The sequence below is a fragment of the Danio rerio genome, chromosome 6 (assembly GCF_049306965.1).
Source record: "Danio rerio strain Tuebingen ecotype United States chromosome 6, GRCz12tu, whole genome shotgun sequence".
Taxonomy (NCBI): Eukaryota; Metazoa; Chordata; class Actinopteri; order Cypriniformes; family Danionidae; genus Danio; species Danio rerio.
In genome coordinates, this window is record NC_133181.1 from 61418929 (window position 1) to 61445913 (window position 26985).

General features: G+C 35.4%; 1 protein-coding gene across 2 annotated transcripts in view; it reads left to right on the forward strand.

Annotated features, from left to right (window-relative positions):
• The first annotated feature begins 595 nt into the window (after positions 1-595).
• sp7 (Sp7 transcription factor) overlaps positions 596-26985 on the forward strand; it is a 51331-nt gene continuing 24941 nt past the window's right edge. The window contains exon 1 of one of the 2 annotated variants that reach the window (NM_212863.2): positions 596-713. The gene's annotated coding sequence lies outside the window, so the exon portion shown is untranslated. The remainder of the gene's footprint in view (positions 714-26985) is intronic. The other variant, XM_073952781.1, reaches the window with a different exon arrangement.

Consider the following 26985-nt stretch of genomic DNA (forward strand, 5'->3'; position numbering starts at 1 on the left):
TACATGTGTGGCCTGCGAGGGAAGCTAGTATTTTTCTAATTATTGCAAAATGATCATGCAGACAATTTTATGAGCTCATTCTAATATACTTTATAAAATGGTTAAGTATTGTAGATGACTTTTTGATGTGTTTTTGGTTTTAAATTTAGTGTTTAAACTGTATTTGTTCCAAAGATATTATATATTAAACATTTTTGTTGATAATTAAACGTTTTTTTATCAATTATTGAACAATACAACGATGCTAAACATGTACTTTATAGGTATTGTATATAAAAGATTACTTTTTATGTGTTTTTGCCTTTAAATTTTGTGATTAAACTGTATTAGTTTCATAAATATTAAGATAATATATATGAAACATTTTTGTTCATTTTTGTTGAAAATTAAATATTTTTTAATCAATATTAAACAATACACTGATGCTAAACATGTTAGCTATTTATGTGTGGTAAATGTGTTTTGAGTGTTTTGTTTTCCGTGCACTGACCAACCTGTTTTTGGTGTCCATTCCTGCAAATGTCCCCATTTTTACTGTACATTCCAGCTCCACAAAGCTAAATAACAAGTGGTGTTTGATTTGACCAACAGAGGGTGCTAGTTATATTCGTTAGCATTAGCGCTCGTCTTTACCAAACAATCGCGATAGTTTACAGTCAAAAACTGGACCAGAATGACTCACTACAAGATTATTTCCGTCATATCATCATCAAGTAAGTCACATAAATCACACATCTAAACTTATAAATAGGCTATGTACAACATACACCACGATTCCATCCACGTCAGGTAAACAAAACAAAAAGCGCGCGCTTATGGCGTTTTTGGCGGCGTTTTGAGCCATTTAAAGTCACATAGCCTACTAGCATCAAAATCAATTTCTAGAATGACGTTTATTAATTATTAAGGATTGGTTTGTAATGCTCTGAGCCATGTTTATAGCCACGTAAAACCAACTATCCTATTAAAGGTAAGATAGCCACTTAACAAAACAAGACAAAAAGTACTGCTTGGTAACGTTAGGCTAGTTATATTGAGCAAAACCCATTATTTGTTATGCACATGTTTAATATGTGCCCCCCATAAACAATAACATACATAAAATGAGTGCTTTAAATACATATATTATAGACAGTTTGATTAAAATGTACATTGTTTGAGAATTATGTTCACGTATTTTCAGTGCCTGCTTGTGTAGTTGTATGCTATTATGTATGTTGGACATTACTTGCTGTTGCTGATTGTTTAAATGAACAACATATTTTAAAGTAGCATGTCTTTATAATGGTCAAAGTACTGAAATGAATATAATTTGGTCATTCATGCACAGAAATAAGTGTTACAAATGTGCGGCCATGGAAAAGCTATATTGGCTCTACAAATTTTTAAAAGAACCATTTTGTAATTATTTTTAAGAGAATCTTAATCTCCTTTGTATAAAGACTCTTTTGTGTAATGAAAATGTGCTTTATGGAGCATTAAATAATGCCAGGAACCTTTTTTTTCCAGAAGTGTGGTCAAGCTTTACTGCATATTATTGTAAGCCACATGGTTTTAATGCATCGTTTATTCCAAGAGACCTTCAGTGATGTTTGAATTATCTGTGTTTGCTACTGAACGTTTGTTGTGTTTTCATTTCTGAATGCTAAAATCTCCTTCTGGAAAGCCTGTAGCACAAATCCAGCTCAGAGTTTGGCTGAAGTGGTTCTTGTGGTATCGCTGCTTGTGTGTACTGTAGGTCACGTATTTCTTAAAGAAAGCACATATATTTAAAAACATTTCAAACTTGTTTTGTAAATGTTTATAGCATTTGAGAATTTCGGTAAGTGTTAAAAGCTTTTTGAAAATCTATATTTCATTGTTTAAACTTAATTTATGTTGGCCAATAAAAGTAATGTCTAGTGATAACTCTTAGCCTTTTTTGTGATTTTATTAGTGATTAGCCTACTATGCAATATATTATCAAGATTGTTGCTTGTTGTAAGAATTAATGATGTGAATAATTTAATGTTTGACCTCAATGCTTTGGATGCATTTTATAATTTTTTTTTTTTTTAACTCCAAGTAATGTTATGATTTGGCTGAAAAAAATACACAGCTTTTAAATACACAACTTTTGTATTTTGGGAAATTTGCTGTCCAGAGAAGTCACTTTGACTAAATTGATTTTGGGTGTACGTTGATAGAATTAATAGAATATATTATATCTATTTTTTTTTGATGCACAGACTTTTTATTTACTACATTTATTCTTTTTCCTTTTGAGTCTGAAGATATCACTTAATTTTCAACTTTTAAAAAGTTTAAGGTTAAATTTTGAATGTTGAATGTTTGCATACAACAAAGCAACTCTTTTTAAATGAGCTTTTCGTACAGGTTTGCGATTTTGAGTTTAAAATATTGCCTCATGTAAGTCAAATCTAATTTAATTTCCACAGTGAAATATGAATTGTTTTCCCCATTTTGCATTCATAAATATCGCACTGTAAAAATTATACGATCAATTAGTTATGGCAGCATATGCTTTAAGTTCATCGCAACTTAATAAATTAGGTAAATCATGTTCTAACTTAATTTGATAAGTTATGAAAGCTGTTTTAAATTAGTTTAACAAAACATAAGTTCAATAGACTCACAGGGTTAATTTAATTCAGCTAAAATCTAAGGCAACCAGTTTTTTTTTAACAGTGTAGGCATGCTCATTTTCCTATCTTATTTTCTTTAAATTCTTTAAAAGAAAAGTAAATATTATTCTTTAAAAGGTTCTTTCCAATCTGCAAAATGTGCTTTAAACATCAAAATGGGTCAATGACTAATTATGCCTAGTTTTATTCATAACTAGGCCCACATGGAGTCTGCGCACGCAGAATTCCACAGATTTTTCGCAGAATTCCGCAGATTTCTGCAGATTTTTAGCTCATTATTAATTCTGTTTATTTACTTGAGTAAATGTGTAAATCTGAATTTATTCAGTTTTTATTCAGTAATTTATTACTTTCTGTTTAATATATTAAGGTTTTAGTTATGATACTCCGATGTATACTCCCAAAATAATTCCGCAGAAATCCGCAGATTTTTACCAAAATTCTCAGCAGAAATAGCAAAAAACGTCCGCAGATTTCGTCTGGCCCTGTTCATAACCATTAATCAAATGTAAGACTTCCAGTGTTTTCCAATTTATTCAATTTATATTCAGGCTTTGCTTGTTTACGCTGGGAGTGTATTGCATTATGCTTGTTTAGGATGCAGAGAAGTGGCAAAATTTAACATTATACTCCTAAATCCTTTCGATGCATCCAGACATTTTACTCATAATTTCTTTATGTTGATTTAAATTAGTGCATCACCCCTTCTCTTAAATAAATTAAATCGAACGTATTGCAAATACAGTCATGCTTAACATTAAGGTTCCATTCATTTATTTATTTTTGGCTTAGTTCCTTTATTAATCAGGGGTCGCCACAGCAAAATGAACCGCCAACTTATCCAGCATGTTTTACACAGCGGATACCCTTCCAGCTGCAACCCATCACTGGGAAAACTAAGCTTTCATTATAATACAAAATAATCTGCCAACGGGGTGAGCAAATTAATATTATTTCAAAGCGATTATTTTGCTTGCCCCATTGTCAGATATTTTTTGCTTGTTTAAAGGAAAAACCTGCTTATTTTTGGCTCATTATTTTTGAAAATAAGACAAGTATTTTCTGCTTGTTTAGAAAATGCTTCTTGGTTTAAGAATTTTTAGGTATTTGGGCGAGAAACAAGGCAAAAACTCTAAGTAAGAGAAGCATTTATTGCAGTGCATGCATGTAGTGTGAAATATGCATGCACATTTGTAAGACAAGCATTTAGTGTGTGCATTGCTCATCCACAGGTGGATTGTAAGTTGTTTCTAGCAAGCCCAATAGGGGGCGTCGTCCACTAGCTGGCCCTTGTAAAAATATGTCCCAAAATGAGCAGGTTTTTCCTTAAAACAAGCTAAATAATATGGCAATGGGGTAAGCACAGTAATCTTGTTTTTTCTTTTAACATGAGACTATTTTACTTACCCCACGGGCAGATAACTTTGCTTGTTTTCAGGAAAAACGCACTTTAATTTGACAATATTTCTGAAGCCAAAACATTATTTGTTAGTAGTCTAGAAAATGCTTCTTGATTTAAGAATTTTTAGGTATTATTTGGGCTAGACACGAGGCAAAAACTAAGTAAGACAAGGTTTTTTTTTTGTGCAGTGCATGGATGCGATGATGGATATATGCATGCAAATTTATAAAAAGAGCATTTTTGCAGTGTGCGGTGCACATCTACAGGTGGATAGTGAGCAGATTAATCTTATTTCAAGGAGAAAACTGGATTATTTTGCTTACCCCATTGACATTTATTTTGCTTGTTTTAACTCTTTAATTTTGACTCATTATTTCTGAAAACAGCACATTATTTGTGCTCATCTAGAAAATTCTTCTTGGTTTAAGATGTTGTAGATTTTTGGATTTGAAGTGTTTTTTTTTCTGTGCATATGCAATGTGAAATGTTTGCATGCTAATTTGTAAGAAAAGCATCTTTAGTGTCAAAAATATGCATGTTCATTCTTAATCTGCCAGTGAGGTAAGAAAAATAATCTAGTTTTAGCTTTGAAGTAAGATTATTCTTCTTACCCTATATTGGCAGATTATTTAACTTCTTTTAAGAAGAAAATTCACTTAATTTTGACTCATTATTTCTGAAAACAAGAAAATATTTGTGCTTGTCTAGAAAATGCTTCTTGGTTTAAGCTTTTGTAGATATTTGCAGGGTTCAACACAAAGGACGTTTTCTACTGGCTTGACTGGACCAGCGGTTCAGATTATTACTTGCCCTGCCAAAATAAAAAAAAAAATAGCAATTTCTTAGCCACATATTTTAAATAATGTGTCAAAAATAATGTCTGTGAATCTAGAATTAAAATATGTTTAAAATGTTAAAATATTTAGCAGTAAAAAATAGCAGTATGGAAAATGTGCAGGTAATGTGTTGTAAAACAAAAGGTGTCTAACTTAAAAGTGACAGAAAACTATACAAAACATCATTTATTATTGTTGTGTTATACCCATGTGAATCTGTTTCCACAACGTCAGTAATAGACATTTCTTTTAGCCTCATATTTTTGATATTGTCGTCTCTTCACTGTCCCGAACATCTCTCATGCTGCTCATCGGGCAGTTCTCATTGTTGAACCCTGATTTGGGCTAGAAACAAAACAAAAGCTTTGATTTTATTTTATTTATTTTAATTTTTTTTTTGTGCTGTGCATGGATGTGGTGTGAAATGTGTAAGAAAAGCATAACGTGTCAAAAATAAACATGTTTTTCCTTAAAACAAGCAAACTAATCTGCCAGTGGGGAAAAAAATAATCTAGTTTAGCTTTGAAGTAGGATTGTTCTTCTTCCCCTATATTGGCAGATTTTTAGCTTGTTTTAAGAAGAAAACTCACCTAAAAAATGCTTCTTAATTTAAGATTTTGTAGATATTTGCAGGGTTCAACGCTGAGGACATTTTCTACTGGCTGGACTGGACCAGCGGTTTAGATTTTTACTTGCCCTGCCAAAATTTTCACTGGTGGCACCAAAATAAATACATAAATAAATTTAAAAAATAGCAATTTCTTAGCCACATATTTTAAATAATGTGTCAAAAATAATGTCTGGTAATCTAAAATTTAAATATGTTTAAAATGTTAAAATATTTAGCAGTAAAAAATAGCAGTATGGGAGATGTGCAGGAGTTTTATTGCAAAACAAAAGGTGTCTGACTTAAAAGTGATGGAAAACTATACAAAACATCATTTAATATTGTTGTGTTATACCCATGTGAATATCTGTTTCCACAACGTCACTAACACACATTTCTTTTAGCCTCATAATTTGATGTTGTCGTCTCTTCACTGTACTGGTCTTTACCAGGCATTCTCGCAACATCCAGCATCCAATCAAGGAACCAAAAAGCAATATGCTGTTTACGACTTCACAGAAAACGTGGTGTCAAAGACTTAAAAGCACAATTTGTTTCTCGATTCTAAGACTGTTTTTGCATGCAACTGATAAATAGTCGCAGGCAAATGAAAATTTTGTGACAAGGCAGCACTGGCCTGATCGGGCCAGTAATGATTTTCTCTACTGTCCTGAACATCTCTCACGCTGCTCATCAGTCTTTATTGTTGAACCCTGATTTGGGCTAGAAACAAAACAAAAGCATTTATTGTGCTGTGCATGGATGTGGTGTGAAATGTGTAAGAAAAGCATAATGTGGCAAAAATAAACATGTTTTTCCTTAAAACGAGCAAACTAATGTTGCAGTGAGGTAAAAAAAAATCTAGTTTTAGCTTTGAAGTAGGATTGTTCTTCTTACCCTATATTGTCAGATTATTAGCTTGTTTTAAGAAGAAAACTCACTTATTTTGACTCATTACTTCTGGAAAAAAGAAAATATTTGTGCTTGTCTAGAAAATGCTTCTTAATTTAAGATTTTGTAGATATTTGCAGGGTTCAACGCTAAGACATTTTCTACTGGCTGGACTGGACCAGCGGTTTAGAATTTTACTTGCCCTGCCAAAATTTTCACTGGTGCCTCCAAAATAAATACATAAATGAATAAAAAATAGCAATTTCTTAGCCACATATTTTAAATAATGTGTCAAAAATAATGTCTGTAAATCTAAAATTTAAATATGTTTAAAATGTTAAAATGTTCAGCAGTAAAAAAATAGCAGTATGGAAAATGTGCAGGTAATGTGTTGTAAAACAAAAGGTGTCTGACTTAAAAGTGACGGAAAACTATACAAAACATCATTTATTATTGTTGTGTTGTACCCATGTGAATCTGTTTCCACAACGTCACTAACAGACATTTCTTTTAGCCTCATATTTTGATGTTGTCATCTCTTCACTGTACTGGTCTTTACCAGGCATTCTCGCAACATCCAGCATCCAATCAAGGAACCAAAAAGCAATATGCTGTTTACGACTTCACAGAAAACGTGGTGTCAAAGACTTAAAAGCACAATTTGTGTCTCGTTTCTAAGACTGTTTTTGCATGCAACTGATAAATAGTCGCAGGCAAATGAAAATTTTGTGACAAGGCAGCACTGGCCTGATCGGGCCAGTAACGATTCTCTCTACTGTCCCGAACATCTCTCACGCTGCTCATCAGTCTTTATTGTTGAACCCTGATTTGGGCTAGAAACAAAACAAAAGCATTTTTTTTGTGCTGTGCATGGATGTGGTGTGAAATGTGTAAGAAAAGCATAATGTGGCAAAAATAAACATGTTTTTCCTTAAAACGAGCAAACTAATGTTGCAGTGAGGTAAAAAAAAATCTAGTTTAGCTTTGAAGTAGGATTGTTCTTCTTACCCTATATTGGCAGATTATTTAGCTTGTTTTAAGAAGAAAACTCACTTATTTTGACTCATTACTTCTGGAAAAAAGAAAAGATTTGTACTTGTCTAGAAAATGCTTCTTAATTTAAGATTTTGTAGATTCAATTCAATTCAATTCAGCTTTATTTGTATAGCGCTTTTACAATGTAGATTGTGTCAAAGCAGCTTCACATAAATGGTCATAGTAACTGGAACAGTGTGGTTCAGTAACTGGAACAGTGTAGTTCAGTTTTTAATGTTTAAGTTCAGTTCAGTTTAGCTCAGTTCAGTGTGATTTAATCATTACTGAGAGTTCAAACACTGAAGAGCCAATTCATCGATGCGTAGATTTTGTAGATATTTGCAGGGTTCAACGCTAAGACATTTTCTACTGGCTGGACTGGACCAGCGGTTTAGAATTTTACTTGCCCTGCCAAACTTTTCACTGGTGCCTCCAAAATAAATACATAAATAAATTTAAAAAATAGCAATTTCTTAGCCACATATTTTAAATAATGTGTCAAAAATAATGTCTGTAAATCTAAAATTGAAATATGTTTAAAATGTTAAAAAAATAGCAGTATGGAAAATGTGCAGGTAATGTGTTGTAAAACAAAAGGTGTCAGACTTAAAAGTGACAGAAAACTATACAAAACATCATTTATTATTGTTGTGTTGTATGTGAATATCTGTTTCCACAACGTCACTAACAGACATTTCTTTTAGCCTCATATTTTGATGTTGTCGTCTCTTCACTGTACTGGTCTTTACCAGGCATTCTCGCAACATCCAGCATCCAATCAAGGAACCAAAAAGCAATATGCTGTTTACGACTTCACAGAAAACGTGGTGTCAAAGACTTAAAAGCACAAATTGTTTCTCGATTCTAAGATACTGATAAATAGTCGCAGGCAAATGAAAATTTTGACAAGGCAGCAGTGGCCTGATCGGGCCAGTAACGATTCTCTCTACTGTCCCGAACATCTCTCACGCTGCTCATCAGTCTTTATTGTTGAACCCTGATTTGCGCTAGAAACAAAACAAAAGCATTTATTGTGCTGTGCATGGATGTGGTGTGAAATGTGTGCATGCAAATGTGTAAGAAAAGCATAATGTGGCAAAAATAAGCATGTTTTTCCTTTAAACAAACAAACTAATGTGCCAGTGAGGTAAAACAATAATCTAGTTTAGCTTTGAAAGAGGATTATTCTTCTTACCCTTTATTGGCAGATTATTTAGCTTGTTTTAAGAAGAAAACTCACCTAATTTTGACTCATTTCTTCTGAAAACAAGAAAATATTTGTGCTTGTCTAGAAAATGCTTCTTGGTTTATAATTTGTTAGATATTTGGACTATAATCAAGACAATCTCCAAGTAAGAGAAGCATTTTGTGCAGTGCATGCATGCGATGATAGATATATGCAAGAGCATGTTCGCTGTGTGCATTGCGCATCTACAGGTGGATAGTGAGCTGTTTGTGGCAGCTCCAGTAGGGGGCGTCGTCCACCAGCTGGCCTGTGTAACGTGGCGTGGGTAGCTGGCGGTGGTTTTGGTCAGGCAGACTGGAGCCCTTGGGCGCTGGCATGCAGCTGAGCATTCGGGAGGGGCCCCCTCAAAAACCATGTCCTCAGGGGCCACACCCACCGCTGCTCCTCTCTGCGGGGGGACGCGCGCCTCTGCAGGCCAGGCCTCCGGATTTAGAGCGGCTCTCAGACCGCGTGGAAGTGAAAGCATTCGGCTTTATTTTGGAGGCCAGACTGCGTGGCATTCGCTCTGAGCATCTGGGAAAGTCTGTTTACAGTCACTTCCTCCATTCCAGACTCAAACTGTCCTGTTTCTCTCGTATTTTCTTATTTTTTTCAGCGTGTGTTTGAGTGTGTGTGTAGTGTGTGTGTGTGTGTAGTGTGAAGAACATATAGATGAAGTTTAATGAAGTGCTTAATGAATTGGTCAGCACGTTTTGTAGTTGGACATTTTGGTTTAAATATACTTTAGCTCATCTCGTTTTTGCACCGTGTGCATGTAGTGTGTATAATATATGTGTAAGAATATATATAAACTCCTCAGTAGGTCTGAACAATATATCATTTGAGCATCGATATTGCAATGTGTATCCGCACACTGTAAAAAACCCTGGTTGACTTAAATTTTTTAAGCTGAATCAAATTAACCCTATGAGTCCACTGAACTTATGTGGTGTTAAACTGACTTAAAACAGCTTGCATAACTTACCAAATTAAGTTACAACATGGTTAACTTAGTTTCATGAGTTACAATGAACTAAAAACATGCTGTCTTGACTAATTGATCATATAATGGTCAACTAATTGATCATTTTTGGTGTCTTAAGAGTTAACTTAAGAGTTTTATGTCAAGTCCACTTAAATTTGTTAAAACAATTAAGTTAACTTCATTAATTTTGTGTTTATGATGTTTATTAATTTTGAGTTTATGATGTTTAAAGTGTTAGTAAAATGATGTTTTTAAGGTTGCAGTCTTGTTTCTAGTGCAAATATCTAAAAATTATCAAATTAAGAATTATTACAAGCAAGACAGGTAAAAATATTGTCTTGTTTTCAGTTATAATGTTAAAATTAAGTAAGCTTTTCTCAAAAACAAGCAAAATAATTTTATTTAAAAGCGAAAACAAGATTATTTTGCTTGTTTTAAAGAAAAACTTTAGTTAGTTTTGACATGTCTTTAAAACAAGACAGGATTACTTTTTGATCTTGAAAATCTTTCTTGATTTTAAGAATTTTTAGATATTTGCTCTACAAACAAGATGATAACTGCAGTGACGACAGTGTTTACGCTGCAAAAAATGCTTTTCTTATTTAGATTTTTTGTCTTGTTTCGAGTCTAAATATCTAAAGATTCTCAAATAAAGGAGAATTCTCTAGACAAGCAAAACATATTATCTTGTTTTGAGAAATAATATGCCAATATTAAGTGAGTTTTTCCTTAAAACAGGCAAAATAATATGCCAATGGGGTAAGCAAAAAAATCTTACATCAAAAGGAAAAACAAGATTTTTTTGCTTACCCCATTGGCAGATTATTTTGCCTGTTTTAAGGAAAAACTCACTTAATATTGGCATATTATTTATTGTTTGTAGAGCAAATATCTAAAAATTCTTAAAATCAAGAAAGATTTTCAAGATCAAAAAGTAATCCTGTCTTGTTTTAAAGACATGTCAAAACTAACTAAAGTTTTTGAATGTTTTATATTTTGTTACAGCCTAACTATAGTTAGGCATGAGCCGATAAACATTTTCAAGGTATACCGCGGTTTCGAAAAGTCAAGATTTTAAAACCGCCAATTTTCTGCTATACTGTTTCCACAGTATATGTAAGAACATTTTTAATTATTTTTATTTATTTTTTTTTTTTGTTTGTTTGTTTGTTTGTTTGTTTCTTAGGACACCATTATCTCCAGCAGAAAACATCTCCAAAGATGCTGTTTTAAATTGTAAAGAAATCAGTGCTTTTGAAACTAGTGAAAACAGCAAAAGTCAATAATTCACTTGAATTATTTCGCCTGACATATTGACTGCTCCAGTGTTTCAAAAGGGGAAAAGTTTTAGTTTTTTATCCAGATATTTAAAAAGAATATATTTAGAGCAGTAATCACAATACTGTGAAACCGTGATATTTTCATCCGAGGTTTACATTTCCTCTTAAGGCCTGAGGTGTTTTTTTCAACACAATCTCACGGCAATTTGTAACTTTTTCATTTCGTGGCTAATTCGTATGAATTCGTACGATCTAATTCATACAGTTTAGTATGATTTGCTCATCACCCAATGACTGTTGGGTTTAGGGGTGGGGTTAGGGGCCACGCCTCCTTTTTAAAATCGTACAATTTCGTACGACTGAACTCGAATTCGTATGAATTAGCCACTAAACTGGCAAAACGTTAAATACTTACGTTTTCTCATGAGATCAGGCGGATTTTATTACTTGCATTTTTTATTTCTCTTTGCTATTTGGGCTTATTGGAAACTAAATAGAATAAAAATCTAAGTATCATCTTTTGATATGATGTACTTTCAGAGAAAAATGATGTCCATATATGAGGACTCGTGGTGCGAATTTACATAAAACACTTTTTCCTTTTTTTTTTATGCATAGAATTTTTTTTATTTGCTTTGACTATCAGACAGTAAAAACAACCTTTTTCCCCATTTTGTACAGCTAAAAATAGGGTTTGGGACATTTCATATGCTGCAGGATGACACTGTATGTCTGTAACAAAATATAAAACATTCAAAGTATTTTAAAATAGCCACTTATAAGCTAAAAATGTGCTGTCCAGATATGTGGACACTCAGGCCCTAAGAGGATATCATCATCGGCCCATGCCTATTCATGGTGTACGATGATTGAATTCACAGAAATTTGTTGTTTGGATAAAAACCTTGATTATTTTTTTAACCTATCAAACTGTAATGATATCAGATATGTTGCGTCATGATTTAAGAATAAAACACTTAATTTAAACTACTATACAGCCTTTGAGTATCCGAGTGAGGACAGAAGAGCGTACGGTGTGGAGGTGGAAGCTGTGTTTTTCTTACTGATGTCAGTAGCTGTAGCTGCAGGGTGTGGGTGCAGCGCTGGGTGGTCCGAGATCTCCTCCAGCGCTCGCTGTGGGTTTCTGACCTGCCGTGTTTTGTTTTGGTGTTTAAAGGAAGGGCTCTCTTAAGGTATAATGTGCTTATTTTTACTGGGACCTGCTGGTTTGGGCTCTTTCTATATGGCTGAATATCATCAAAACGTGCAGGTCACCCCTCAAAAAATAGTTTTATTTTCCATGAAATGTATTTTTGAAACGTTTAAATGTTAAGCACTTGAAACAAATCCCCACGTTTAATGATTTCAGATTTATTACGTTTTATAAAACTTGTTTGGTCCACTTCATACCTGTATTACTTATTATTTGGGTTTATTTAAAGATTGTAAGTACTGCAAACACCATACATGGTTAAAAACTAATAAACTGAAGAGTCTTTTACACTAAACTGTTGAATCAATGGAAATTTACATGATTTCATATTTCTATTAAGAATATGCATATATTTTTGTTATATTTTTGTTTTGGTGTTTAAAGGAAGTGCTCACTTTAGGTATAATGTGCTTGTTTTACTGGAACCTGCTGGTTTGGGCTCTCTGAAGATGATCAAAATGTGCAGGTTACCCCTCAAACAATACAAATGCATTTTTGAAACTCTTTAACGTTAGTTTTGTGCTAAATTGACATTACAAAGTTTCAAAAATACCTTTAAAAGTTTCCCTGCAAATATTCTGTAATGCGTAGATGCTTTAGGCCTGCTTATAATGTTATACAGTCGGGGGAAGCGAAACACAAAGTAGCACTTTTTGGTTTTGGTCAAATAATGAACAAAGTAATGGGCTTAGACAAACCATTTGTTTTTACCAGCAACACACAGGCCTCTCCTACAAATGAGCACTGGTTGTATGATCGTCGGACCTATGGTTTCTGTGCAGTATTCCCAAAAGTGCCAGGAGTAAAAATATTACTATTTACCCCACCTCTGGGGCTAGATGTTACAGACAGGGGGTTAGTTGTTACACATGCCTAAAAAGGCAGATTTTACACAATTAATTAAAATCCAGTTTACTTTAAATAGTAGCTATATCTCCTCAGCACTTGGCTTAATTTATTTTTTATTCTACATAGCACAGTATGTTTATTTATTTATTGGATAAACACATTTGGATTTATTTGCATTTATCCATTATTATACCATGCATTTAATTGTAGTATTAGCAATAAAATATTTTTAAATAATATTTTTAATTAAAAAAAAAAATTCATTTATTTCATTCATTTTCTTGTCGGCTTAGTCCCTTTATTAATCCGGGGTTGCCACAGCAGAATGAACCACCAACTTATCCAGCAAGTTTTTACACAGCGGATGTCCTTCCAGCCGCAACCCATCTCTGGGAAACATCCACACACACACTCATACACTACGGACAATGTAGCAGGGTCCCCGCGGGTCCTTAAAAAGTCTTAAAATGTCTTAAATAAAATTTTCGATTTTTAAGGTCTGAAAATGTCTTAAATTCTGTAATTTTCCATAAGGAGGTCTTAAATTTCATGTGGGATCTTAAATATCATGTCCGACTCGTCTTATGGCGGCAAATCAATGCCAATATAAATCGAGCGCAGCGGTGATGTTTGCGCGTGAGGAGAAGTGAACCGTGAGCAGATTACAGGTCTACACGCGAGAAAATTACAGCTCGCGAGCGCACAGGGGATCTTCACGCGCGCGCTCAACTGATCCAGCGCGAGAAAACAAGTCCCGCGCGTGCACATTATCATCTGTGCGCACGATGTACGCTCTCGCGAGCGAGGTCATGCCTACAGCGCGCGCGCGATCAGTTCTCTCCGCTCGCTCGCTGGTTCTTCTCTCTGCTCGCGCGAAACAGTTTAGATTTTTGTGAGTCCTAGGGCGGGACTTGGTTTTCTTGTTATCTCTAACGCTATTGGCTACTCTACCTTTCCAGAAGTTAGCCGGGATTGGACGCAGGTAAGCTAGTTTCCCCGTTAAATAAATATATAGGAAATCTTATCATAATGTCACAGTGTGAAACATAGACTTACTTTCTCAGTAATAATAGGTGGAGACTTACTTTCAATAATGAGATATTTTTTGTAATAATTAATCTCATAATAATGCCTATTCTTACCATCATGACCAAGTCATATAATGACATATCAAAATAATGAGATATATTTCTGTAACAAACTTTATTATTTCGGAGAGAAAGAGAGAGTTATACCATGTGGCAAAAGATCTCTCCATTAAACAGAAATTGGGGAAAATATACATGGGCTATTAAATCAGGACGAATAATTCAGACTTTAAATGTGTTTTGAACCATTTGATGAAGTTTAGAACCTACATTTAAACTGAACTCAAACTAAACGTGTTCAAATTTACAAAAATCTTTTTTTTTCTAAGATTCATTGTCCTTGACTCATTTTCTGTGAAGAACAAGTCAGAATAAATTGGATGGACAATAGTATACAAAATAGGCTATACATGCATGCAGTGCATAAAGTACAAAGGTTTATAGTAAATATATTGCCATTAGTCTGTTATTCCACTATACAGTTAAAGTCAGAATTATTAGCCCGCCTGAATTAATAGCCCCCTGTTTATTTTTATCCTAATTTTTATTTAACGGAGAGAAGATTTTTTTCAACACATTTCTAAACATTATAGTTTTAATAACTCATTTCTAATAACTGATTTATTTTATCTTTGCCATGATGACAGTAAATAATATTTGACTAGATATTCTTCAAGACACTTCTATACAGCTTAAAGTGACATTTAAAGGCTTAACTAGGTTAACTAGGCAGGGTAATTGGGCAAGTTATTGTATAACGATGGTTTGTTCTGTAGACTTTCGAAAAAAATAAATAGGTTAAAGAGGGTAATAATATGGACCTTAAAATGGGTTTTAAAAAATTACAAACAGCTTTTATTCTTGCCGAAATAAAACAAGAAAAAAGTGGGCTACTAATTTTGACTTCAACTGCATATGTGACCTTTAAGATGTGGGCCTGTCGTATAGAAAGTAGTATTTGTATGCCTCTGAAGTGGAATGATGTAATGGATAGTGAGTAAAGCCAAACGAAGATTGTAGAAATTAAATTGTTGCTCAATAGGTGGCGATTAAAAACCCATCTGAATGTCTGTCACTGTATTTTTTATGTTTAATTGGGCTAATCATTTTTGATTGAAGTCTTTATATGCAGGTTATTCAATCATTAACTAAAAATGAGATTGAAAAATATATATATATATAGATATATATATTTTACACTGATCTATATTACAAACAATGTTAACAATTATCTATAAAGATAAATTAATTATAATTATCTATAAAGATCTAAAACGCAAATAAACTCTTCTGAAGACAATATTTCCTAGAAAGATCATCCCCAAGTGTAATAATGAGCACTGCTGTTGTGGTAATAATGAAGTAAAATACAACAAACCAGACAAGTGCTGCACGGACAAATCAAATGGGTTCAGAAAGTCATGTTACAAGAATGCAAGTCATTATTTTGGATATTATTTGACTGTTTCTCGAGATTGAATTTCTTATGATTATGACTTGCAAATTGTATATATATTTAGAGGCATGATCTTTTAACTTGCGTCCAATCCCGGCTAACTTCCGGAAAGGCACAGTAGCCAATAGCGTTAGAGATAACAAGTAAACCAAGTCAACCAAGTAATCTGCTCACGGTTCACTTCTCCTCGCGCGCAAACATCACCGCTGCGCTCGATTTATATTGTCATTGATTTGCCGCCATAGATTTGCCGCCATACTTCACCACATCATTCTGTGTTCACACTGAACATTTTCCTGTTTTTTTTTTTTTTTTAGGTAAAGTCTTAAATTTTCATTTTAGAGGACTTAAAAAGGTCTTAAAAGGTCTTAAATTTTCTGTTAAAAAATGTGCAGATACCCTGTGTAGCCTACCCAATTCACCTGTACCGCATGTGTTTGGACTGTGGGGGAAACCGGAGCACCCGGAGGAAACCCACACGAAGGCAGGGAGAACATGTAAACCACACAGAAACGCCAACTGAGCCGAGGTTCGAACCAGCGACCTTCTTGCTGTGAGGCGACAGCACTACCTACTGTGCCACTCCATCACCCAGTTCTCAACATTACACTCAAAATTTAAAAAAATATTTTGTACGTTTAAAAGGTGTCCAACATTGTGTGGCTTAATTGTAACACCCTGTACAACTAATCCCGCTGTGTGAGGTTTTCCTCAGGTAAACAAACCGGCAGACACGAAATGCCGCTTTTTACTCTGGAGGGCTGACTGCGCTGACTGATTGTATCCCTGCTTTAGATAAACTATACATTTCGAGAATGAAGCGTGGCCGCGGCTGGAAAACAGTGTTTAATGCATCGCTCGTCACTTCAGGAGGAGGCGTGAATTAATTTAGCTAAACTGCGACATGCTCATCTTGTGGAAATTTTACCAACAATCCATCAGCTAATGTTTTCCCCTCTCTCTCTCTCTTGGTAAAGCGCTGCCAACAAATATTTTTCCTCCATATCCCATAATGCACAGCGCATCAGCCTACGGCAGCTGGATTAGTCTAAAAGGCGCAGTACTTTTTGCTGTTGGACCTGTTTAGTACGGATCCTATTCTCACCACAAACGAATCGCTCCAGGGTTTGTTTGAAAGCGTACCGAGACCACCTCTTCAAGCAGGTCTCTGTACGCTTATTTGGTCCGCTTTTGGTGCGCATTCGAGTACGATTGCTGCATTCACACCTGCCCAAACCAACCGCACCAAAAGGGGAAACGAACTCTAGTGCGATTCAATCCAACTAAATAAGGCAGGTGTGAAAGCACCCTTATTAAGGATTATCTGTGTGCTACTTTGAGCTGAAACTTCACTACACACACTCTAGGGACTTGTTTCCCATATAAAAGGTGCATAATAAAGGTCTCCTTTAAACGAAAGCGGCGTATCCTTTCATACTCTTCGCATTCATAGTTTGCTCTTAAAGCTGCTGCAGTGTTTGGGTCAGTCCATGAGTGATGTTAAACTGATGATTAGTGGAGGACACTTGTGGTGGAGCTGACGGAGGCGGACAGCAGCAGTAGCGGTGTATCGGTGCCATGTTTAGTATAGTCTAGAGTGCTGAGTAACCAGTAATTCATAAAATTGCCCTCTTTGTTATGATCAGACTGGCTCCTTCAGGCCCCACACAGCTTTACATCCAGTTCATGAGTGTTTGACTGTCTTCGGTTAATGACCTGCGTAATGCACGACCCAATTTTATTGCAGAAAGGTAGATTATGTTAAGTTTTTTTCTCCCGTTTTACCCCATCTGACAGTCGTTCTCACTTATTTTTCCATAGAAATTCCTGTGTTTTTGTGACCACACGCTCTGGAAAAAGCCATCTCGCTGTGAGGCGAGTTTGTCCCTGACCCTGTATCTCCCTCTTACCACATTTCCATCTAATCATTTCACTTTTTCCTTGCGTGGCAGCGTTATTAAGAAGTTTAATTTGCTGAGGGTCCCGGGCTCGGAGAGGAATTCAGGGAGAATTATTCCATTGATTCCCATTCAACCACAATGAAATCCTCTCTGTACTCTGATACGGACTAATGATGAAAGCATATAGACCTTAAAAACCCAAAACTGCTCCACAATGCATCATGCAAGGCTATTAGCTTTTATATATAAGGTCTATAAAACGCTGATATTTCAGCTAACGGTGCAGTCGCAGGAGTCTGGATGAATATAAAAAAGGAATGGCTGCAAAAAACTACACTTGATTTAAGGCAGAACGGTGTGACCAAAATTTCACATCCTAGTATGAGAACGTTTATTTTACAGTAACGGTATAGTTTGGTATAAAGTTAGTTATTCCAGAAAATGCCTATAAGGGCTTTATACTGTATATTAAATGAGCTTGAATATTTAAGAAAAGGATCTTATTTGACTAATTTGGATTTCATTTAACCTATTAAATGTACACTCACCGGCCACTTTATTAGGTACACCTGTCTAACTTCTTGTTGACACGAATTTCTAATCAGTCAATTACATGGCAGAAACTCAATGCATTTAGACATGGTCAAGACGATCTGCTGCAGTTCAGAGCGAGCATCAGAATGGGGAAGAAAGGGGATTTAAGTGACTTTGAATGTGGCATGGTTGTTGCTGCCAGACGGGCTGCTCTGAGTATTATAGAAACTGCTGATCTACTGGGATTTTCACGCACAACCATCTCTAGGTTTTACAGAGAATGGTCCGACAAAGAGGAAATATCCAGTGAGCGGCAGTTCTGTGGGCGTTGTTGATGCTAGAGGTCAGAGGAGAATGGCCAGACTGGTTCCAGCTGATAGAAAGGCAACAGTAACTCAAATAAGCACTCGTTACAACCGAGGTCTGCAGAAGAGCATCTCTGAACACACAACACGTCCAACCTTGAGGCGGATGGGCTACAGCAGCAGAAGACCACACCGGGTGCCGCTCCTGTCAGCTAAGAACAGGAAACTGAGGCTACAATTCACACAGGCTCACCAAAACTGGACAATAGAAGATTGGAGAAACGTTGCTGCTCTGAGTCTCCATTTCTGCTGACAGATTCGGATGGTCGGGTCAGAATTTGGCATCAGCAACATGAAAGCATGGATCATCCTGCCTTGTATCAGCGGTTCAGGCTGGCGGTGGTGGTGTAATGGTGTGGGGGAGATTTTCTTGGCACACTTTGGGTCCATTAGTACCAATTGAGCATCAACGCCACAGCCTACCTGAGTATTGCTGCTGACCATGTCCATCCCTTTATGAGCACAGTGTCTCCATCTTCTGATGGCTACTTCCAGCAGGATAACGCAGCATGTCATAAAGCTCAATCATCTCAGACTGGTTTCTTGAACATGACGATGAGTTCACTGTACTCAAATGACCTCCACAGTCACCAGAGCTAAATCCAATAGAGCAGCTTTGGGATGTGGTGGAGCGGGAGATTGGCATCATGGATGTGCAGCCGACAAATCTGCAGCAACTGTGTGATGCTATCATGACAATATGGAGCAAAATCTCTGAGGAATATTTCCAGTAGCTTGTTATATCTATGCCACAAAGGATTAAGGCAGTTCTTAATGCGAAAGGGAGTCTAACGCGGTACTAGTAGGGTGTACCTAATAAAGTGGCCAGTGAGTGTAGTAAACAAATGAATGGTTTTATGTGGACAGACCTTATTATTATTATTATTAATATAAACTTTTAGGGCATTGTAAAATTATGATGTATACGGAATTAATTAAATGTAAAATGGAAATATATAAGAAGTTATGGTCACACTTTACAATAAGGTTCATTAGGTAATGTTAATTAATGCATTTACTAACATGAACAAACAATGAACAATACATTTACTTCTGTATTTCTTTATGTTAGATAACGTTCGTTAATGAAAATACAGTAGTTCATTGTTAGTTCATGTTAACTCATGGTGCACTAACTAATGTTAATGTGGACTTGGATGTTAATAATGCATTAGTAAATGTTCAATTATGATTAATAAATGCTGTGCATGTGTTGTTCATGATTAGTTCATGTTAGTAAATGCATTAACTAATAAACCTTATTATAAAGTGTTTCCGAAGATATTTGTATTTTAAACTCAACTAACACAATTCTTAAAGTGAGCAAGTGATGATTGAGTAAATGAAAGCAGAATTATAATGTTTTGGTGAACTGGCCCATTAAAGCCCCACAGTTTTACTACCTTGAAGCAGAAGCAGTGAACAGCTGATTTACATGAATGTATATTGATGTGAATTATTAGGAAAACCACTTTATAAGTGGATCTGCAAGCTCTCGCACACGCCCTTCATTAACACAATAATGAACTGAGCCTTTACAGCCCATTACTTCAGCCACCAGAGGAAGACGCTTCAATGTAAAACTCCAAAATAGAAAAGATAAAAAACACAACATGTTTTCCTTCAGTTTCCCACTAAATCTCTAATTATAGATTGCTTTGGCGGCACGTTTGAAGGAAGCTGTTAGTGGGGATAAAGCGTTTACAGCTCCTCAGAGTGATAAAGGATATCCCAATAAACTACTTACATCCAGTGGCTCTTTATACACCCCTGCTGCACCTCTCCTTTCAATTTCAGGCCGTTCAGGGTGTGGGATTTCTGATCCTCAAAGGGAAATAGGAAAGCTATTAGCCCAAATGGGGAAACCACATGCAAATCGTTGGGAAGGCAGTTCCCTCCACATGTGGCACCGCGAGCCACGGTTTATATCTTTGCGTGTTCAGTAGATTTTTATAAAGGCACACCCTTTCTGAACTGTATTTTTTTTTTATTATGCTGGTCATTCTGATGGTGTCCTATATTTATTTTACTCAAATGCATGTGATGTTAACTAACCATGAAGGCAAAAGTCAAAATCCTGTGATCATTAGTTATTCTACACTAGTTTCAAGCTTATTTTGTTTGTTGAACACAAAAGAAGATATTTTGAAGAATGCTATACTTGATTTAGGGCTGGATTCTGATTATGGTAGACAAAGTATGAGTTTAGATGAACAACATTTGACAGTTTTATGTGGACAGACATTAATATTACATACATTTTTCACGTAACATCATCTCACAGATATTAAAAATGTATCCAAAGTAATAGGAAAATAAGACTTAAATATGAAAAAAATTATAATAATTAATTAATTAAAAAAAAAAAAAAAWTATATATATATATATATATATATATATGTGTGTGTGTGTGTGTGTGTGTATATGTGTGTGTGTATATATGTGTATATATATGTGTGTGTGTGTGTGTGTATATATATATATGTATATATATATATATATATATATATATATATATATATATATATATATATATATATATATATGTGTGTGTGTGTGTTTATTACAAGGTGTTTGTAGAGTAATATACAACACCATCCCAGACAATACAGGACTTTACACTATTAAAAATCATAATAAAAGTCACTTTTTCCAACTTTCTGAGGTTAAAAGTTGTTAAACGAAAGATGAAGACCTCATAAGCAAAATCCAGCAGACATCAGTGAGCTTACTGCTTTATTTAAATAGGATTGTGGATTAAAAGGCTGCTAAGATGTCCAGAAATGATCTAATCTAACATTGAAATCTGCCAATAAATCACTGTGTGGTCTTTCCTAGCGTATTTGGGACAGCCGCGTGATTCATGCCCTTAGAAATAACACTGCCCCCTATGGCACCAATCTAATTAGCCAGCGCAGTCCAATATACGGTGATTGCAGAAATTAATGCGTTGGCTGATTGTGTGTGTATATGTGTGTGTTTGTGCGCAGACGCAGGGTCAGTTGAAGAGCAGACTGCTAAATATAGTCTGTGTGTTACTGTAAGGGCCAAACTCTCACAAACTACAAGCTTGCTCTGACCATGCCTTGTAATTGAGGGAGAAAATAAAGAATGAAATTACATGTTTATTTTTGAAAACAATTTTAATCTTCTCTCCCCTCATTTTGGAAAAAAGCAACACCCACAAGGACACTCAAAACCGAGATGGGCTGTCGGAAGGCTTCTCCAACTGTTTATTCACTTGATGGATGTCTGTAAAGCCAGAGCGAGACTCGTACCGCTGAGGACTTTGGTGTATGAGTGCAGCATGTGTTTGTGTGTGTGTGTGTGTGTTTGGAAATGGCATACTTTAGCATTAAAAATGTTGACAAAAAGCAAAGGTTTATGTGCGGTTAATATGAGGTTGGTATGCTTGATTTGGTCAGACAGTGTTAAGAATTTTATAAATGTTTCTAAATATAAAAATAAAATATTGGGGCACTGCAATATGATGATGTATATTCAATTAATGACACTATATATACTAATAAAATATATAAGAAGGTGTACATTGCATCTGGAAAGTATTGATAGCGCTTCTCTTTCCACATTTTTTAGGGCTCTATTTTGACGGTCCATGCACAGAGCGCAAAACGCAGGGCGCAAACGCTTTTAGGGCGTGTCAGAGCGCATTTTTGCTAATTTAAGGACGGGAAAATCTGCTTTGCGCCGTGGCGCATGATCTAAAAGGGTTGAGTTTATTTTCTTAATGAGTTATAGGTGTGTTTTGAGAATAAACCAATCAGAGTCTCATCTCCCATTCCCTTTAAGAGTCAGCTGCGTCACGCCAAGAGTGCATTCGCTATTTACAGAACGCAAAGTAAGTCTAAGTGGAAAAACTGAGCATTTCACAAGTAAACAGTTAACAGTTTATTAACAGAAAACTGTTAAACAGAGCATCTACTGCGTGAGAATGAGAGATAATGGATCACTTTCACTTTCGCTCTTGGATAGGGAAACCTTTACTCACAGACATCAATTAGTCTATAAATAAATACTTTTGTTTGTTAAGCGCAAATATTTGTTTCAAAACTATTTCTAAATTCAGTTCTAATTTCCAGCAAACGAATAAATGAACAATAATAACAAAGTGTGCTCAAAAACCTGAGTTAAATCCTAAAACACATGCTGTGCCCATATGGTCTAAAACCTGACAGGTGGACAAATCTAAGCTTGTTTTTAATAAAACAAATATAAATATGGATATAATAAATAATACTGCTAATAATAATAACATTATACAAAAGCTAATCGTTATGAATGAACTGAAAAAGCCTCCCGAGATGAAGAAGACATAAAAGCAGTGATTTTTCATATTTATGTAGGCTAGAAAATAATATGTTTTGTAATATTTTAATCCTTTATATTTATATCCTATATCAATTCTTATTATATCCTATATATATCCTTAATATTTACATTTCTTCATATGTAAAGATATTTGCCTATTGCTCTCTTGTGCGTATTAAGCAGTGTGTAAGCGAGGCGCAACTCTGCGCTGGAGTTTAGACCGGGTTTGTTTTGGTCTAATGAAAAATCTATTATAGTTTCTCAAAATAGCAACGCACCAGCGGTCCGCCTCAGAACGCCTTCCTTTTAAGAGCAGAACGCCTATGGGCGCACATATGAGGGCTAATGCATTTGCTTTTAAACGACTCTTGCGCCAAGCTGAAACTAGCAAAAGACTATTGCGCCGCGTCTTGCGCCACATTGCGCCGGGTGTATGATAGGGCCCTTTATGTTACAGTCTTATTCCAAAATGGATTAAATTGATTGATGTCCTCAACATTCTACACACAATCCCCCATAATGACAATGTGAGAAAATCGTTTTTGAAATTGTTGCAATTTGTTAAAAATAAGTGTTACGTCGGTGGAGCGGAGGCCTGGAGGAGGAGGAGCCGGCGGCGGCGGCGACGACCGGGTTCGAGTCCGGGGAAGAGCGGTTCCAGAAATCAGGTAAGATGAAAAACAGAATCCAAAAAATAAAAGCAGACGAGTTTAAAGGCGGGGCAAGAACGCGGCAAGATCTGAAAATGCGGTCAAAATCGGACGAGGGCTTTTGCTTTTTTTTTTTTTTTTCTGGACGGCTTTTGTAAATCGTCCCCTGGGTTTAGGGAAGAAGGAGGAGGGTGGCTGGGTTGGCCAATTGGCCGGCCGTCCAGTCGATCGTTCAGTCATTCAGTCCGTCAATCGGACAGACGGTCGCTCGACAGCAACCTCCGGCAGCTTTTCGCACAAGAACAGCTCAGGCGCGAACGGCGCACACTCTAGAGAGGCGTTCGAGATGCGAAAAAGCGCGGCACAGCGGCTTTTTGCGGATTTGCGAAAACAAAAACTACACAAATACGTACCTCCCGGCTCCAGAAACGTCGGCGGGGTTTTCACAATGAGCCTGGGTTGGAAGAATCACATGTACATCAGTGTTCACAGCCTTTGCTTAATACTTTGTTGATGCCTTCTTGGCAGTGATTACAGCCTCAAGTCTTGTTGAATATGATGCTACAAGCTTGGTACAGCTGTCTTTGGGAATTTTTGCCCATTCCTCTTTGCAGCACCTCTCAAGCTCTATCAGGTTGGATGGGAGGCGACGGTGTACATTTCAGATCTCTCCAGAGATGTTTAATAGGATTTAGGTCTGGACTCTGGCTGGGCCACTCAAGGACATTCACTGAGTTGTTGTGAAGCCACTCCATAGCTGCTTAAAAACATCCCCACAGCATGATGCCAACACCACCATGCTTCACTGTAGGGGTGCTGTTTGCCTGGTGATGAGCGCTGCCTGCTTTTCTCCAAACATAACGCCTGGCGTTCACTGCTAAGAGTTCAATTTCAGTCTCATCAAACCAGAGAATTTAGTTTCTTATAGTCTGAGAGTTCTTCAAATGCCTTTTGGCAAACTCCAGGCGGGGAGTGTCTTCCGTCTGGCCACTTTACCATACAGATGCATGGTTGGTGGATTGGGTCAGGTTGGTTGGTGGATATCCCTGACTAAGGCCCTTCTCCTCCAATCACTCAGCTTAGATGGCCGGCCAGCTCTAGGAAGAGTCCTGGTGGTTAAACATCTTCCACTTACGGATGATGGAGGCCGCTGTGCTCATTGGAACTTTCAGAGCAGCAGAAATGTTTCTGTCACCTTCCCCAGCCTTGTGCCTCGAGACAATCCTGTCTCACAGGTCTACAGACAATTCCTTTGTCTTCATGCTTGGTTTGTGCTTCGGCATGCACTGTCAACCCTGGGGCCATATATAGACAGGTGTAGCCTTTTCAGATCATGTCCAATCAGCTGAAGCATCTCCAGAATGATCAGTGGAAACAGAATGTACCTGAGCTCAGTTAGATCTTCACGCCAAAGGCTGTGAATGCTGATGTACTGTCATTTATATTTAATAAATATGCAACAATTTCAAAAACTCTTTTTTTCCACATTGTCATTATGGGGGATTGTGTGTAGAATGTTGAGGAAATACATTAATTTAATCCATTTTGGAATAAGACTTTAACATAAACAAATGTGGATGAAGTAAAGCGCTAGCAATACTTTCCGAATGTGTTGTATATTTGTATTAGAAAGAAAAATAACTTTCAGATAATTTTACATGATATATACTTGTGAATATAAGGTTCATTCATTCATTCATTTTCCTTTGGCTTAGTTCCTGATTTATCATGGGTCGCCACAGCAGAATGAACTGCCAACTACTTTGTCATAGGTTTTTATGCAGCGGTTAAACAGACAAATAAAATTAAATTAAAATTTCAGTACTTTTTTATTGTTATTTTGCATTTATATCAAATGAATTAAATAAAAAGTTGTTTATTAATGAAATAAAAAATACACACACAAAGTGTATCTATATATAATTTTTATATTTTATTTTATTCTTTTTAATATTTCCCAAATTATGTTTAACAGAGCAAGAAAATTTTCACAGTATGTCTGATAACATTTTTTCTTCTGGAGAAAGTCTTATTTGTTTTATTTTTTTAAATACCATTTAAGCTCAATATTATTATCCAATATTATTAGTGTTGAAAAAGTCTTCTCCATTAAACAGAAATTGGGGGGGGGGGGGAACGGGGGCTAATAAACTAGACTTCAACTGTATATGCAAAAAATATAAAGAGAACACTTGCAGCTACATTGTGTTGTTTGTGTTCCCTTTATTTAATTTATTTGATATTATAGTGATGCACAATGCATTGTTTACTGTAGTATTTTTGACAATATTAATAATAACAATAACAATACATTTTATTTATAATGTGTTTTTGTAAAACCCAAAAACAACAGAGAAATTAAACATGCAATAAAATACAAGGACATTCAACACAGAAAAAACATAAACACATTAGGATGATCAAGAATCTAAAAATGCAGTATTAAAAAGATGAGTTTTTAAAATCTTACTAAAGCTAGCTAATGTTGAAGCAGTCCTTATGAAATAAGGGAGATATTTTCATTTCCTATAGTTATGTTATAGTTTCTACAGATAAACTGTAATGAAAACCAATTTAGTTTTTACCACAGTAAATCGTTGTGAATTGTAGTATAATGGACTTTTTGTCCTGCAAATTATTTCTATATAATTTTTACATGATACTAATATAAGGAAAAATGCAGCATGTACTGAAGGATGATCGGGATACATTTATACACTTTATTTTGTCTACTGGGAAACATTTATTGCTGAAAGTAAAATAAATCATTAATCTAAGCAAGAAAATGTGTAAATAATCCGTTTTTATTTTAAAGCAGAAGTTCAGATGTTGAGAGTTTTACTAAAGGTAAGAGTGTTGTTCAGAGAATTACTAATTGCTGCTTACATTAATTGGGAACTACAGTTTACACCAGTGTCTAAATAAAATACATGAGATTGAAATTGAGAAGAAATCACTTTAGTTAATCTACAATACGTTTTGGATGAACTGTGATTTTATTGCTACCAATTGAAAACGTATACAGTAGATGTACAGTAATTACACGCATAATTAACTTGCATGTTTTGCGTTACAGAGGTTTGAATAAACCATCTCTGACTTTTATCCATTTGTTATATTTTCCAGAGGTTTCAGAACACAAAAGACATAATTTACCCCTTTTAGATAGTCTTTTAATGGGTTTGTCATTTTGTTGGCTTTTTAATGATCATATGATTGAAATTGTCTTAACTTTTTATAATTTAAATTGCCTGGTTATATTCTTTCTGCTCTGCATCTGTTGGATATCACAGTATGATTAACTTTTTGTAGGTAATGACATACATTTAATGTGTACCTTTTGAAATGTATTATATTAATACATATTATGATATTATGACTATCAAATTTGATCAAAAAAACATTTTGTGTGCAATAATGAATAGTTTTTTGTCATTATTATTATTATTATCTCTGTCAAATAAGCTCTGTTACTAAATAAATAATTCTAGCCGTAAATTTCAATCCACTATAGTTTAATTACTAATCAGTGTTAACTGATGGTTTCACAAAGAACCTTTAACGTCGAAGGTTTTAAAAGAGGCTTTATAGTGGGAAATGGGTATTTTGAGTATGAAAATGTTCTTAAATTAAGCAACAAAAAGTTTTATTTTTATTTTTTTAGAACTGTAATTAAAAGGTCTTTTGGGGAACC